We start from the raw sequence: 14,540 nt of genomic DNA, 5'->3' as shown, positions 1-14,540 counted from the left end.
GGCTACCTCTGCACCGCCACGGTGGTATATAGCACCATAAAGTCCTTTTGCTGTGAGGCACAGCACTATATCTGTAGTTGAGGCAGTATCAGCGGAAGACGTGGACTGACTACAACCCAAAAAAGCATGGATACCAAAATAACTAAATGATCAGTATCTTCTGATGAACACATTCAGAACTTGCAGTTTTATCTATACATGTCACTTTGATAGTTGGGAAAAATATCGTAATATATAGTGAAATTGTAATATCGTGATAATATCGTATTTTGACCCAAGAATTGTGACATGTATCGTATCGCAACACCCATGCCGATTCTCACCCCTAATCAGAAGTACAAATTGTTTGTGAGTGAATGAATACAGCTTTCCTAAAGATCTGTAGCGAGGTCATAGATCTGATTGAAACAGGTAATTTGTTTCAATCTGATGGTGCTTTAAAATGAAAAGCTCAATGACCAAATTCATTATTTACTTTGGGAAAGCAGGTACAGATGTTTGGTATGCCTCAGATTATATATGACAATAACATTTCAAAACAAACTAAAGCCAATGAAAATGTCTTTGATTTTAATACTAACCAGTTTAGTGAGGTGTACATCTGACAGTGATAGGTTCTGTAAGGACATCTCAGTACAAATCTACAGAGACTGTGATAAATCCTTTTAAGGGGGTTGAGATTAGGGGTGCAACTAATGAATATTTTGCAAATCAATTAAGCTGTTGATTATCTTTTTAAATGAATCAAATAATAATTGGATAGCTTTCACGGGTTCACAGAAGAAGACTTTTTACTAAATTAAACAATGTAAAACTAAAACTTATCCACTTGAGCACTTCTGCACAGAGCATATTGACAGATGAATTTTTTTTTTATCGTAATTGCGAAATCTTCACATTTTTAAATTCTTCTTCTATTATTTTGGTATAATTGGTGCTCAAGGTGGGTCGCTCTATCAGCTGTAGGTACGCCTCTATTCTCCAGTTAATGATTAATGGATTACTAAATTAGTTGACGATTATTTCAATAACCAATTGATCAAGATTAAATATGATTGTTTCAGGCTTGTGTTGTGTTCTGATAGACCCTATCAGCATCAGTAACGATTATTTTCCTAGTGAACAGGGTAAAGCAGTTAATAGAGGAATAAAGTAATCTCAAACATTTGGATATCTTCTTTGTGATTGAATATAGAGTATATGTGATCTAAAAGGCTACCTTCACACTGCAGGCCTTGATGCTCAATTCCGATTTCTTTCAGGAAATCCTATTTTTTTGCGTTGCCATTCACATTTCCAAATATATGACTTCTATGTGATCCCTTCTGTGAACTGCAGTCATATATGGCAAGTGTCCCCAATGCGCAGTAGAGGACGCAATGATATCACAGGCCAGCGTGCTTTGTGTTTACGGAAGTAAACATGGATGGTAGTGCCGGAGCGCCTCTAGCGATCTTTCCCAACCATAAAAACACAATCTTTTCAAGATGATTAGACATAAATACTGCTCTCTGCATCATCGTCCTCAGTGGTTGTTGTTTTTCTTGCTGCTTCTTCATAGCAACACCAAGAATAGTGACCATTGTCAGGTATTAATGGCGTTAAGGTCGGATAAATGCGACCTGGCCGTTCAGACATAGGTCGCATTTAAAAAGATCTGATTCGTATCAGATTCAGGGCCACATAGCCAAGTGGCCTGGGTCGCATTGGAAAAAATTTGATCTGTTTGTTCAGACCATCATTAAAAGATCAGATCCAGGTCGCATATGGGCCAAAAAAATCTGATTTGGGTCACTTCAGGCTGCAATGCGAACCTAGCCTAAATGTCAAGAGTCAAGGTGAAGACCAAGATAATTATACTTATCATCTCCAGCTATTGGTGAACCATCAAAAAAAGTAATAAAAAACTCCTCTGGTTGATTGCTGTGGCCTAAGTTAAATAACAAGCAGTAAGACCTTTTCTTATTAAGTAAGAGTTTGTTATAAATTAACCACTTTTGAAGCTACGACAATTTTAGAACCTCCCAGCCACAGGTAGGTGTGGTGGTGGGAGTTTGATGGTCTGGGATTGCTTTGTTTCATCACCATCTGGACAAACTGCCCTAATTCAAGCAGAGAGCAGCTGGGGTTTTGCTGTGGGACTATAGTACAATGCAAAACTACAAGTATCGCTCTGAATGACTAAATCCACAGAGAGACGGTTTCAATATGGACTAGTTAAAGTACAGTACAAGCATATCTAGTGAGACACTAATGTGACCTTAAAAAGCTGCTCATGCTTCAAAAGCCTCTAATGCGGCTGAATTATTACAACCCAGCATATCAGTAACTCCACTGCTTTGTTTGGACTCTCAGCAAAGCTTTTTGATCCATAGGAATAGTGGAACAGAAACCTTACACCTTGATTCTGGTAGCCAATTAACACCTGCAGACATCTTACTTGATTACATAGACATAAATTAGACAAAAAACTATTTACAGTGAGAAATGTGTTCAACTCTACAAGAGAAGGTTGGCATTAAAAAAAAAAACTGCTTAAGTTTAGAGTTCATCGTAAGTTGACTTTGAGAGGAATATGTTGCTGCGCACACAGACTGATCTGACAAAGCATGTCATAAAGAGAGATTCTCACTTAAACAGGCAGCAGAGAAAACAATTAAAGATAAGTCAATCAAATGAATGGACCAGAAATATAAAAAATAAATAAACGCAATCTTTTAATTATGAAATAATGTTACACAGTTTTAAAGCAAAATTGAACGAAAACATCAAATTAAAATCAAAAGACAAGCAACATAATAAAAAAATTACATCTATATCTAAAGAAATAAATTTACCTATTCCATTTTAACTAAGAACTTCCATCATTTTCAGCCCACTGACAGATCAACCACAGAAGTACTTTATTGCACTTGTTTGGGGATAAATGTCTTAAATCTTAAATAATCTGAAATTATTTAAATCTACCTTTAATCCGATGAAAGGAAAAATATGCTTTGAATCATTTGTCATCATCCCAGGAAAAATAAATAAATAAATTGGCCATTATCTAAATCACAGGATTAGATCTCAAAATAAACCACAAATCCTTATCAACCAGATAAAAAAAAGCCAGATCCTGAGTGAAGTGTGTCAACATGAAGCATGGGGGGTTCTAGACAGGGGCCAACAGGGGCCAGTGCCCTTGTACAACTGGTCCTAGCCCCTTTTTATAGCCCCTGTATTAAAGACAAAACACTAAATAAATTCAGGATAAATAAATGATCATTAAACTGGTACAGAGACCACAAATATTAGGTGCATTAGAACAAATTCCTTCACTTAAAAAGTGCTCTGCAGAGCAAAAAATGGCTCTTTCTTCGCTTGATATTTCAGACAATGAACTAGTGCGCTCGTTTTTGTTACATTCCTTTTTCGGTGCAATCATGAATAAAAACATTGCCCCCCTTGCTAAATCTGATCTAGAACTGCCCCTGACAAGAAGTCTCTAAATTGTACCGGTACATCCCTAAATGGAAAAACTGAAGTGAAACACATGTTCTAGAACTGCTATGACAGTTTTTGTTTCATTAAGGTGTCAAACAGAGAAAAGAAGATAGGCTAGTTTTAAACGGCAACTACCACTGCAAAACTGCCAAAGGATGCCACTCGATGCCAAAGTTTGTTTGTTTATATAAACAAACAAACTTTGGCATCGAGTGGCAACTGGAGTATATAGACTGTAAAACATGCCTTTAGCTGACAGAGCGACTCACTTGCATCACTTATCATATCACAAGTGTAAAAAAATACAACTTTGCAATTAAGATTGAAGGAAAAAATTAACAACAGATTAATCGATTTGCAAAATAATCATTAGTTGCAGCCCTAATATATATATATAAATACTTTAAATTTGTTTTAAATTATACATACAAATGTAGGTATATTGCATGTTGTACATTGTTAGGGACCAGTTGTCAGGGAAACAAGATTTCCATAGGTTCTTAGGTCCACACTGAAACTGGGGGAATACACATGCTATCTTGCCTATGTATGTAATACAAATGGTTTGTTACATATTTGCAATAATGGGCATCAAGGGGTCAAAGCAGCTCTTTAGAAAAAAAAAAAACACTCAGAATAGCGAACAGAGCAGGTGACATGTTTCAAAATACACACAAAAATACTCCAGCTGCACAGCTTCAAAACTCTAAATAAACAAACCGAGACGCAAAAATGAGTTTGCATGAATTTCTCTGCAGATTGTGAGACTGCAAATAAACTGTGGTAATGCTGCCGCTGTCACAGTAAATAGGCTTTTGTTATTGCAATGAAAGAGCACCCTTGATTTATGCATGCCAAGGGTAGGAGCCTCTGACTGACCCCTGGCTGGCACAGTGGCATTGTAAAGGTGGAGACGTTTAATGTTTAAATGGAAATTTTATTACGACCTTAAGGGGACTTAGTTTCACTTAAAAAAATTAAATAAAACAAGTCAGCTACAATCCATTTTTCCTCTCAACAAATTAGTGGTGAAACTTTACTAAAAAAATAAATAAATAAAGAATAGTTAAAGTAAAGAGGGAATTTCCTCTCTCTAAGAGGCGCTGGAAGTTTAGAGTAGAGTTTAACAAGTGCAGCTGAGGAGTCCGCGGCTCCTGCATTTCTCAAACCAACTTCTGCGCTGCTTTCAGCGCAAAAACTACAACTACCTTAAATTAAACTTCTCCACTAAGCTGGAGACAAACGGTACTCACTGCGTGGGAGGCTCCCTCTGTTTTTTCCACAGGTGAGGACAAAGCGTGTGCAGCAACTTGGGAAAAAGTAAAAGTTTGTCTCGTCTGTGTCTCTCAGTTGAGCAGCATGGCGGGCGGCGGCTCGGCTGGGGCCACAGACTGAATTCAAAGCTCTCCGGGCTGAGATAGCAACAGGCGGGGAGGGGGCCCGGAGGAGGCGGTGCTACGAGGCTGGGAAACAAACAGAGAAACTTCACAGATACACATCCCTCCTGCACTATTCACACAAAATATAGACGTTTTGATATGAAACATTGCTTTCAACTGGAAAAAAACAAAAAACTTTATTTTTTTATTTTTTAACCCAGACTCTTTCATAAATTCAGTGGGGGTCATCTTTGCAATCGTTTTTCAAAGAACAAATATAACTTAAAGCAGGGGTCTTCAACGTCTTCCAGGCCAAAGACCCCCAAACTGATGGCAAGAAGGAGCGGGGACCCCATAATTATATATATATTGTATGAAATCGTGTTATATTAAACTGGTCCTATAGTCACTCTATTATAGATGGAGTAATGTAACAAAAGTAATTTCGCCCTTGGATTATTACAGTGTTTCTGATTCCTGGTTAATGGGACAGGTGTTGTGAATGAAACGGTGCCCAGCTTGAAAGAGCTCGTGTGTGTTGTTGAATGTGTGCATTGATGACTGAAAGACATCTTCTGCCACCATACATCTGTTTACTACAGTATGTTAAATTCATGTTCATGTGTATTTAAAGACTTTTCAATTAGTGGAAAAAGATGGATGGGGGGATGTAAAAAAAAGTAATCAACCAGAGCTTTCGCAAACCCCCATGCACCCCCTGTTGAAGACCAGTTGCAGGGCAACAAAGAGACAAACAACCATTCTAACACTCATACCTAAGGAGAATTTAGAGAAGCCAATTAACCTGTCAGTCGTGTTTTTGGACCTGGAGTACCTGGAGAGAACCCATCCCATCCTCAGGGAGAACATGCAAACTCTATGCAGAAAAAGACCCCAGGCCGGGAATCGAACCTGGATCCTTCTTGCTGCAAGGCAGGAGCGCTACACACTGCATTTTGAAAACTCTTTATTTCTTCATTTATTGTATGCACCACTGCCAAACGTGTATTTGTGGTGTTCTTAACAGTATATACAACAACTATGACATTACTACTGAATAGTTGTCAGAGTTCAAAGCGAACTGACTCATGCTGCCTCCAGAACGTGAAAGAAATAAGGGCTGAGGAGAAAAATTAGATTATACCGAAAGACACAGATACACAAACATGATAAAAACAAGTAACTAGAATACCAGAGAATGAATTAATAATAATAATATTAAGCTGGGAGTTTTTCAAGAGTTTTAGATTGTTACACATATAATAAATACAGTTTCACATGTTTGGGTTTGTCCATACATTTTACCAGTGAGACGGTCAAAGTGCCGCCGGCGAATAGTTTTGCGTAAATCCACACCTATAAAAACACATAGGTTGGTAGGTTTGCAAATATTTAGCAGTTGATGAGAAGGCTCTTTCCTTTAACCTCAATAAAAGACAATAATTTGCATGCAGTTTATTTAAAATAAAATTTATATTCATCATTAAACCATAATGAAGGGTTAAGGTATCTCCAAGCTTATAATGCACAACTAATATTACCAGAGCAAGGATTCCAACACAGGAACCTTCTTGTTTCAGGACAACAGTGTTAACATCTTTGCCACCATTAAGTCCTTGATGACAAGGAACAAACCAAAACAACTCTTAATGATTTTCTGTTATTAGATATTATATAATTTATGTCATACAACTCAGTTTTCTTACATAGAAAATGTCTTAATTAGAAAATGCGATTGCACATTTTGAGTACAAACAGATGCATAGTTAATTTGTCCCTTGCTAGGTTGCTTTTTTCTTTTTCACCTGAAAAAGGGTATTAATAAAAAAAAAGTGTATGTGGGAAGTGGTGAAATTTGTATTTCCTTGAGAAACATGTCACACCAGAACATCCTGCTTATCAAACAGCTGTTATCAAACTTCAAAGGACGGTCAATGGAGCAACAGTTTCTATGTGCTGCTAGAGGAACTCTTTGGTAGGGATCCCTGGTCTTACACATGAGTGTCTTAAATGTTTGTTTAAAGAGAAGGAAGTGGTCTGATGGCTATTTTTGAAAAACACAAAAAAAGCCAACAAAAAGGATACGTAGGTGTTGTCCAGTTCTTCCTTTCAAGCAAGCTGCAGTAAAACTTGTATTTGTCTTCCCAAGTGGTTTCACAACTATTCACACCTTGAAATATGGAACTGAAACACATCAGTCTCATTAACAAACAAGAAACAACGACCCCAGCATCAAACAGGAATAACGGGTGGGCTGGTGACTTTTCAGGTCCTATCATAGGCCGACCAATCCAGTAAATATTAAGGCTAGAGTTACTCATACAAGATCAGAAATGAAGATATATTTTGGATGTCAGGGGACGTATCTTAAAAGAACAATAAGTCCTGCTTCCCTTGGTTCGAACAGTTAAAATTGCTGGGTTAGAAGTAATTCTTAGTGCAAGCCAGGCTGTAATGTTGTCTAAACATTTCAATGAAGACTTTGCAGAAAAACTATCATCCTGCTTTAGTGGCAACTAAATTTGTTAAGTCATCAGCATAAAAAAATAAATGGAAATCAATCCCATGTCTTCTCAGTATGAAACTGCAGCAAATACAAAGAAAAGAGCAAGGGCCCTAAAATTGAGCCTTGTGGGACCCCATATGATAAAGAAGTACTAGACGACTTGCCAATTTTGATGCAGTTGACTTAAAAAAAAAAAGATGAATGAAAAAAAAATGTATGCATAAATGAAACCTAATTATTATGTAAAATTGTCAAGCTGTTTGATTTTTGAACATTGACCTCTCCCTCTCTAGATGCAGTACAGTTATAAATGTTGAACATCATCCATTGCAAAGACTTCCATGATGATGCTACCCTAAAATATATAAATATATGTGTAAATAATTTCTAATATTAGGCTTTATCTTTTAATTTGTTAGTTTTCTAATAGGTGTCGAACTGATAGGTGTAATTTCATCAGTAATTTTCTGTAGATTTCATTCTTGATCTCAATGGGGTTGCTGAGGAAAGTAGATACGAGGGGGTAAATATTTTTAACCTGATTTTTTTTTTTTTCCTCAAATGACCAGTGCAGTTTCTTTAGCACATTTGCTGTAGCAAACTGGATCTTCCATGACTTCCTTTCAATAATAGCTCTCTTTTTGCCTCTTTCAAAAAAGTCTAGCCTGCCAGCAGATTCTCCCACCTGAGCTGTGGATCTGAATAATAACATCAAATGTTATAATATGAAAGCTTAAAAAGGTTTAAGGGAAGTTCAACTTTTGCAACTGGAGTATGTGTGTGTTTTTTTTTTTTTCTCCATCCACTTCTTTTTAATTTGCATGAAGGTTTTCCATCTGTGCTGAGGGCCAAAGCTGCTTGCTGGGTGTATAATCACTTACCTTTAACTGTTGGCACTCTTTAGGTATTGGGTTGAAAGGGTTACAGTCCAAGGTCAAAGGTTACAAAACGTTTTCCTAAAGGAGAACTGAGTCAAAACATAGAGTAGAGAAAAACAGACGGACTCTTGTCTCCCACTGCAGGGCATCTAAGGAGGAGGGAGAGGGGGGTTATCCACAGCACTGTGAGAGCAGTACAATACAATCTTTGAGTAAAAGTCAGATTACCACTGCTAGAGGACACAGCAGTATCATAGTCTACCTCTAAGGTTCCTTTGTGGGGTCCCTGGTCAACCTCTCCAGTCTGAGCTATAATACGCTTCTACAGCTCAAAAAATCCAACAAATAAATATTAGGCAGTTCTCTGAAATATGTTAATGTTACCAGACATCAACAGCTGAGGGTTTTTAAATTGTTTAGTTACAGAAAAGCTCTTGATGATTTGAGAGCAGAGACTTAAAGGCCAGCTGCAGTTAAAAAGGGGACGGCAAGTGCTGCCTGAAATGAATACTAAAAGCAGCTGGGTTTTATCTTCACTCACCCTGTGACATGTGCTGGGAAGAGAAAACAGGCAACTTGGGAATTTGTGCTGAAACCTTAATGAAACATTCGTAATCCGACGATTTGTCGCTTAAATGCTCAAAATTTAGTTTCTCTGTAGATCTTTATTGCGTATTTTTGCTTCCGTGTTTGTTAATCCACAGTGAAACTATTTCAACTTATGAACAGCAGCAGACACAAAGACATAAAGATAAAGCAGAGCATTAACCTCATTTAAATGCTGCATTAGATAAGAATGTCAAATGACTTCACCTTTAGTGGGAGGTTCAGGGAGTGTCAGCAACATTCAGGCGCACAATGGATTTGGAAAGTAATGCAGTAAGGTGTGGATTTCCTGTCTAGGTATATCATCTTCATGCCTGAGCTCTTCAGACACATCTAGCTGGATATATTTAGATTCCCTGGTGGGTGTATCCATGCTGCAAGGCAGACCACAATTATTCACAACACTGAAAGACAGCCAGAGCTGGTCCGCGATCAGTCAAGAGAAGCCTGCATGTGTGTCAACCGGTGTGGAGCAGGATTTACACCACAGGGGTCAAAGGTTGAGTTGTTGCTGGCCGATTGGAGAAATCCATAAATGGTAACTTCAGTTCTTAAGTAAAAATATATATATATATCATATCCAACTTAAAGTAATTAGCAAACTTCAACTAATTGCATAAGCAACAACTATGGACTTATGATTTAAAACAAATAGAAACTACTACAAGTGTACAGATAACATTATTTTGATAAGATACAAACTGTCTTAAAAATAAAACTATGACAAAAAAAGATGTACTTAAGTGTTGGTTGGTTGATTGATTGATTGATTGATTGATTGATTGATTGATTGATTGATTGATTGATTGATTGACTTTAATGATCTCACAGTGGAGAAATGTAATTGTCATATGTATGTATATATATAGAGTTATTGCATGCACTGGGTATTAAATAAAACAAACAGGTTATTGCACAGTATATTAAAATTGTGTTTGCAAATTACTTATTGCACATGTTATTGCAGTTATAGTTCTGCATTGTAAAGTCTGGTAGCAGCAGGGATGAATGATCTGTGGTAGTGCTTCTTTCCAGTGTTCTGGGCAGATTTGACTATGGAGAGAATTATCAAAGGCATATTCATGTGTTAATTATCTATCTTAGTCTAATGCATTGCTTATGCTGTACTATTCAGCATTGAACTATGTAAAGTAAACCCTTTGTGACTTATTTGTGCAATGCTGCCAAAATCATACCAGTCCAATAAAAAATATTCAGCAATGTTATTAACATTTATTGTTGTTTAACAGAACTTTAACAGATAGCTTGTGTTTTTTTTTTTTTTTGCCTTATAAAATTAATCTAAACGCATTGCAATCTAGCTAGAATCAAATTTGAATGCATACATTTGAAATTAATTATTCCTCTCTATCTGGATTCTATGACACTGACCAAGTAATATTAAGTACTTATGTCTTACTAAATAAATCGAGACAATATTTTGGTATTAATTGATTATTGAATAACAGAGTTTCATAAGCATATGCAGCCTTTTACCAATTTACAGTAAGCAAAACTAATAACTTTATACAATATTGCCTACATATAAGCATTATTGGTCCAGTAACCTAATTTCATTCTTGTATAGTTATAGTATTATTCAGTTGCCTATTGGAAATGATTATACTGTTAGCTTGTAATAATTTTTGGTTTCCTTTTACCCTTCTAATGGGTTATCAGGTCTATTGATGAATATTTTTTATAAATGGAAAATCTGGGCATTAATCCAGACTGTATAACATAAAAGTGACAAAACAGCCCCATCTAGTGGCTGAAATTTAGCAAACACAATCCATTGAAGGTGGGGTTTTTTCCTGCACTCATCTTTCTTTTTGTGGATGTAGGACTAATTTACTATAAAACCCAGCTCTGAATACATTGCAGTCTTCTTGTACACATTCAGGGCATTGTATTTGATTTGAGGAAACTGCGATAAAAGCAGACATTAATCCACTCATTTGGTTGAAACATCACTATGTAAACACACTATATTATAAATCTTCCCAACACATAATAAAGCTTTTCTTTCAAAGACCCTTCCCACCTGAGGGTTGCATGAACACAGATACTGGCTTCTCTGTGATCACGTGGCCTCAGGGGATGATCATGATGTTCAAATTGTACCAACATAAGGTTTTAGAAAAACTGATCTGGATTGATATGAACATTTCCTACATCTCATCTATGTACCTATTCTGAGAAAAATAAGGAATTAACTAATCTTATTAACTGTTTATCAATAAAAGTGAATTACTACAGGTGGATGGTACAAAACATTAAAGCAAGCAAACACAAAAAGTTGTGTGTTAAACATTATAAAAAAATTAACACAATCATATTTTGACACAGCAATCTACACATCAGTAATATGCATTTAAGAATTTGATTATATGAGGTTGTCAGTTTTCACAATATTTTTGGGATAATTACTGAAAATGACATATTCATCGTCAGTTTTTTTGCAGTCTTCTTAGGTAATTGTATGACTGTTACTGCATACCAAAGCAAACATAGCCCCATAATCACAAGTACGGCTCTTGAAGCCTTTTAACACCATTTATCCTAATTTATACTCTAAAATTCTAGATTTGTGCTGCTTAAGGTGGCTGCATGTTGGTGTAGATCTGCTAGCTTGACTCTGATATTTCTGATATTCATTTTTAACAGAACTTGAATCTTTCCATTTTTGGATTAGTGTTATGTTTCCTGATATTTTTCACCTCTGTTTATTAATGCTGTGAAACTGGAAGGATTTTCACTTTTTTGTCCTTTTTGGATATTTGTTTTGATGCATAACCACAGCAACCATAGCAAGTTGATTTTTACACCCGAGAGAAGCTCTTTAACATCTCTAAAGCTGAAGTAATACTTCAACTTTCTGTGAAAGTAGCAGCTGTGTTAAAAAGGAGCCACTGGGGTAATTTATCATGGCAATAAGATAAATGCCCACCGCTAGTTAATAGAGGGGTTGGTCGATTTTATAATTTTATGGTGGATACAGAGAGGCACATAGATATCACATTGATTTATATGATTGACATCTATACAGTAATCATTCCATTAAAGATAGAGAAAAATCAGCTGCAAGTAAAATAAATTGCATTTGAAAAAGTAATGATAAATAAAAAATATTTAAAAAATTGAAGTTATGACATTGTTTTTGAAAAAAACTATATATATATATATATATATATATATATATATATATATATATATATATATATATATATATATATATACAAATAATATATATATATGAGAAAGGTATTTTAATTTGTCTGGGTTAGTCTGGTTTTAATTTAGAATTATCTTTGAAAACAAAAATTCAAAATACTTATTTTTATTTGACAAAGACATCATTCAAAAAATTGTTTTTATGATGACATTTTCAATTCTGTGCTAATTGAATTGCTAGTGTGGATTTATAATTTTCTTTAATAAGAAGGTATGAAAACTTTCAAGCACAACTCTATAGTACACACACACACACACACACACACACACACACACACACACACACACACACACACACACACACACACACATATATATATATATATATATATATATATATATATATATATATATATATATATATATATATATATATATATATATATATATATATATATATATATATATATATATATATATATATATATATATATATATATATATATATATAAAAGTTAGAATGTCTGGGAAAGTGAAACTAAAATAATACAGTAGTATCCTCCTTCTTATTGAAAAAACAAAAAACAAAAGTTAATATATATGAAAACCTGTAGGATGTAGCCTATGGCCCAAACTATTTACTTTGTAAAAAAGCCCTTTTTTGTCTGCTTACTGTTGGTTTCTCGATTAATGCTTAATACATATTATGTGTTATATACTTTAACATATATTGTATTAGTAGGTGAAATAGATTACTTTTAGATAATTTACTTTTCGCACTGCATCAAAACCCATTGGAGAGGTAGGCTCACAATCCATTGTCCAATCACCAGCTCCTCTGTTGTCACGTGCTTTAAATGGACCAATAGTCGGGCAGAGATTAGCTCTTGCCGCACCCAAGTGGCATGAGGGTAGATGGGCGGGGGAGGACGGACGATAGCAGAGATAAACCCACTTTTAAGGCAACAGTGGTGGGCAGGAAAACAAGGAGAACCCTCAGCTAGTCTTTGCTTGGCTTTCTTTTATTTTCATCACCGCATTAACCAGAGGGTAAGTTCGCATATATATTGCATGCTTTGCTTGTCATATGTAATATAGCTCATATTTTTTAATGTTTGAGCCGTTAGCTGGCTCTATCTAAGTGCTGTTCAGCTATGTTTGGCTAATGTGCTGCGGGGTTGGCTAAACACAGACATTTCTGCACATTTTACAGCGGTAAAAGTTGTGTCTCTATGTAGCTCTTCTGAATTGAATTGCGCACGTTCCCTCCCTTGTCTTGGTTTGTAGAACCTATGATGTAGGACGGTTTTAGCTTGAAATGTTTAGCTTGGAGCGTCGTTAGCTTTGCTAGCAGAGCAGGCCGATAGAGCAGGAGCATTATTGTTTTTCTATGCTCTCACTGCTGAAGGGGTTTTATTTCTCTCCCTGTTTCTGCAGATTTTACACTGTTGTGGTCTTTTTTCCCCATCCCTAAACAAAACTCTCTTAGTTCAGCTGTATTGTCATACTATAGAGTAATTTCCAAGTGGTCAAAATCCTCTTAGTTTATAATATTGCAAACATTTTCCTTATTTCAAGAGAAAATTGTCTATAAAACTGAATCAAGTAATTTTATACTAGTTTAATATATGCATGCAGTAAGATAAATGATCAAAATAATTCATAAGAGTAGGCCTGCAACTGATTATTTTGCAAATCGATTAATCTGTTGATTAATAATTGGAATGACTAATTGTTTGTATGACTGAGAACCTTCACCAGCATAATATTCAGTTTCAATTCAATTTATTTTTATAGCGCCAATTCACAACACTTCATCTCAAGGCACTTTACCGTTCACCAGATCATACAGTCAAATTGATTCAAAGTTTTCTGTCCAAGAAAAACCAGTTGATTGCATCTACTCATTGACTCGAAGGCAATCCCTCAAACTAAGCATGCATGTAGTGACAGTGGAGAGGAAAATCTCCCTTTAACAGGAATAACCCTCCAGCAGAACCAGGCTCAGTGTGAGTGGCCATCTGCTGGGGCCGACTGGGGTTCAAGGAGACAGAAGCAGACATACAAAGAACAACTGTAAAAGGTTACTTAAATAAGACCTTTTCCTAAATAAACCAGGTGAAACTAAAATGTTTCCAGTTGATCTCTGGATTGAACATATTGACAGACGAAAATTAACATTTATTTTTATTTTATTTACCTTAAATGCAAAATGTTTGCATATATATATATATATATATATATATATATATATATATATATATATATATATATATATATATATATATATTTTTTTTTTTTTTTTACAATTTGATATAATTACTGCTCTAAATGGGTCGCTCTGTCACCTAAAGGCATGTTTTACACTCTCTATACTCCATTTAACGATTAATCGATTAAAATACTTTATTTCAATAATCGATTAATCCGATTAAATGTTTCAGTCCTGAATCAGAGTAACTAAAACTCTAAGATTAATTGAATTTAGTTCTTAGTGTAATTTTTTTTGTT

The 14,540-nt window shown here is 35.4% G+C and overlaps 2 protein-coding genes across 22 annotated transcripts in view; one reads left to right on the top strand and one right to left on the bottom strand.

Annotated features, from left to right (window-relative positions):
• The window catches only part of sema4d (sema domain, immunoglobulin domain (Ig), transmembrane domain (TM) and short cytoplasmic domain, (semaphorin) 4D), a 53,043-nt gene extending 48,150 nt beyond the window's left edge, over window positions 1-4,893 (bottom strand). For all 4 annotated transcript variants that reach the window (XR_005281643.1, XM_038294962.1, XM_038294960.1 and 1 more), the window contains exon 1: window positions 4,740-4,893. The gene's annotated coding sequence lies outside the window, so the exon portion shown is untranslated. The remainder of the gene's footprint in view (window positions 1-4,739) is intronic.
• An 8,036-nt stretch (window positions 4,894-12,929) lies between these two features.
• Window positions 12,930-14,540, top strand: part of add1 (adducin 1 (alpha)) — a 36,857-nt gene continuing 35,246 nt past the window's right edge. For all 18 annotated transcript variants that reach the window (XR_005281645.1, XR_005281647.1, XR_005281646.1 and 15 more), the window contains exon 1: window positions 12,930-13,079. The gene's annotated coding sequence lies outside the window, so the exon portion shown is untranslated. The remainder of the gene's footprint in view (window positions 13,080-14,540) is intronic.

Source organism: Cyprinodon tularosa, unplaced genomic scaffold (assembly GCF_016077235.1).
Source record: "Cyprinodon tularosa strain WSP-4 unplaced genomic scaffold, ASM1607723v1 ctg349, whole genome shotgun sequence".
Taxonomy (NCBI): Eukaryota; Metazoa; Chordata; class Actinopteri; order Cyprinodontiformes; family Cyprinodontidae; genus Cyprinodon; species Cyprinodon tularosa.
The sequence above is the reverse complement of the archived record's forward strand: the minus strand, read 5'-3'. Positions and strand labels throughout refer to the sequence as shown.